This window comes from Pteropus vampyrus, unplaced genomic scaffold (genome assembly GCF_000151845.1).
Source record: "Pteropus vampyrus isolate Shadow unplaced genomic scaffold, Pvam_2.0 Scaffold701, whole genome shotgun sequence".
Taxonomy (NCBI): Eukaryota; Metazoa; Chordata; class Mammalia; order Chiroptera; family Pteropodidae; genus Pteropus; species Pteropus vampyrus.
In genome coordinates this window covers 223,410-226,528 of record NW_011889482.1, presented here as the reverse complement: position 1 = coordinate 226,528, position 3,119 = coordinate 223,410, and positions in this window count along the sequence as shown.

The window sequence follows — 3,119 nt, the reverse complement described above, 5'->3', positions numbered from 1 at the left end:
CAAAGCCTGAAGTTCCCACAGCAGGCCAGCCCTCTGAACATGAGAGTGGACAACACACTTTCCGCCCGAGCAAAGCTGATGAACTCTACTCCAACCCTCTGGACAAGCACAGCCAACACAGCTATGCAGGGGGGCGGCTGTTCCAGCGAAGCTGCCTGAAGAGCCTGGTGTTCAGCTCCTGCAAATATCGTCCCTGGAGTTGAGTCGCCAAAGCCCCTTCAGCCCCAGCCCCCAAGCCAGAGCCCGGGACCCCCCCACAGCCTGCGTCCGCAGCTCTCTCTGGGGGCTGCAGTCGCTCCCACAGGCCTCTCTGTGGTGTTTCCATACCCAAGATTTCTGCTTTCAGACCTGGGTCCCTTTTCATCAGGTCCCCCTGAGCTGCCTCTTTACATGCAAAGAAATAAATCTTTAGTTTGCACCCCGCTGTCCCCATATGTGGTGACTTACAGAGGTTCTCTAAGCACAGTTAGTTCAAAAACTGCCCTGGGAAAGGTAAGGAGCCAAAACGTGTGGCTGGCATAAGGCATGCAGAGGTAAGACACAGGTAAGAAGGAAGTTGACTCAGGGTGTGCCAAGCCCTGCGCTAGGTTTCACCTCGAGGACTCTACATTCCCGTGGGAAGCTTCGAGGGCATATAGGACCGCACCTGGGGCCCGGCCCAGGGTCTGACATATTCTTCATTGGCTCAGTAGCCTTTGGAGAGAGAAGAACGTTTCCTGGTGACCTCTACTCTGGTGTTATTCCCAGGATGCACACTAGATGGCAGCAGAGAAAAAGCTTCACCCGGTGACCTCCACTCAGGTGTTATTCCAAAGATTAACACTAGGTGGCAGCAGAGGATACATTTCCCTGATATCTTCGACTCGGGTGTTATTCCGAAAATGCACACTAGATGGCAGCAGAGGATAACTTCCTGCTGACATGCACTCAGGTGTTATTCCCAAAACAGGCTAGAAGGGAGCTAACAGCATTTACTTGCCTTAGGGTTTCTGCCCACTTGGCACTGAAATGAGAATCTTGATCCTTGGTACTAAGATCACTTGGAGATAAATCCCGTTTTAGGCCCTTTGCATGCTTTATCTCACCTATTGCTCCCATTTCCCAGATATGACAGGAACAATTATCTCCATTTCACGGATATTAAATCTGAAGACTGATTCTAACACAGTTCAAAGTCCAGAGCCAAGGCCTAAGTGGGCCACGATGGGCCAGAAGAACATGTCACACAGTATCCTGGACAAATAGATTAATCTAAATAGTCCTTGCAACGTTCAGTTGAATCTGGGTCACAGTACTTGAGGGAAATCTGCACATGACCTAACGGTCCAGCTTGCTATGTGCTCACTCAAGCTGGTTTTGGGGGTGAGACTTGGGCAGGCAGCTTGGGATGATGCAGGTGGGGAGGGAGGTGACCTGGCCTTTCAAAGGAGTATAACCAGCCCCAGATCCCTATAACAGTGACTTCCCCGCTTCTACACCTTGCCTGTCCTTGGGCTTTTTAAATCTGTTCTTCTTTAGGCCAGAGCACCGGTCTGCTCCCGCCCATGTTCCTTTCTTCTGAGGTCTCAGCTGCCAAGAGCTTCCTAGCTGCTCAGAATGGAGTCTAGGGTGGCAGTTTCCTTATGGGGTGTGGGGAATACCCGAGCCCCAGACAAGCACAGAGCTGACTTCCAGCCCCACCACCTACTAACTGTGAGACTTCAGGCAGAGAAATGGAAACTCAGTCCCCTCGCCTGTCAGATGGGGGTAACCGCTCCATCAGGGGGCTGAGAGGGCGCAGGGCGAAGGTGTGTGTCAGCCCCTGCCCAGCATGTGGTCAGCACTCACTCTCCCTCCCTCTTCCCTTCTTAGTCCTTTCTTGACCTTCTATGAGCTGGATAAATCAAGAATTTAGCAAATAATCTCCTTTTAGCAGAATAAGGTCTCTTATCAGTGTCCAAATAACCAAAGTCCCCCGAAGTGCTTACTCTGACGTCTGTGCTCGCTTTATCCTCAGGAAGTATTAACTGCAGCCTCTGTGGACTTCATACCCCGTTGCTCCTCTCCAAACACATGGCCCCCGCCTCAGCTCAGGCCACCAGTGGTGTCACCAGTCTTCCCACTGTTCTCCCTGCTTCCTGTCCCTCTCTTGTCCACTTTAACCCCCACACTGCAACCAGCTCGACAGAACTACCCACGGGTTCCCACAGCCCAGAAAATAAAGCCTCCATCATGATCACAGCATCGAGACTCTTTATCAGGCCCATTTCTGTCCTGGTCTCATTTCTTATCAGGACACACCAACTCGATTACCCGGTACCCCGGCTGTCTGCATTGCCACCTCTGCTTGGATGACTGCTAAGGGCTTTCACAGATGGGGGCACCAGCACTGAGACCAAGCTTGCGTGCAGGAACCCGAATAAAATATGCACTTCAGTGAATAATTATGCATCGATATCTGCTTGTGAATTGTGACAATTCTGTAAAAAAAAAAAAAAAAACTAGAAAGAGGGAGGGAAGAAATGAAAAGTGAAATAAGATAAACGTACTGCACCAAACTGCAAACCTAGAGGATATCGGTGACTTTATGGTAAAAAATAAGCACTAATGAAATGGACCCTAAAATCAGGAAAATATGAACAGATCAATGTGCCATCCAGGGACCTCTTCCCCTGCTGGTTCTCCCCTCATTGCTGCGGGGAGAGGGAGGGACAGGGACAGATCTGTTTGGCAGGTCCCCTAAGAATGGACCCAGCATCTTCATCTCCCCAGCCGCGTCCTGCCCAGTGAGGACACTCTGCTGGACGGAGTCTCGGGAACTATGGATCCTGATGTGTCAGCCAGGGCTGTTCTGATTGTAAGGAACCGGACGCACTGACTGAAGTCAAATAATTTGAATTGATAGAAATCAATTAACATTTGCAGCAGGCAAGTTTAAGGTGGGTTTGGAGTTGGCGGGTCCTCACGCTCGCAGTGGGAACCGGTCTCTCTCCAACCCTCCATCCTGCTAAGTGCCATTAGGTGGCCTCATTCACAAGCACAGTCTCTCTGCCTGCGTCCAGGGTCCCCGGCAACGCCAGGCCGACACCCACAAACCACCCGTTGCACCGGGGAGGGTGTCTCCTTGCCTTGGGTTCTAT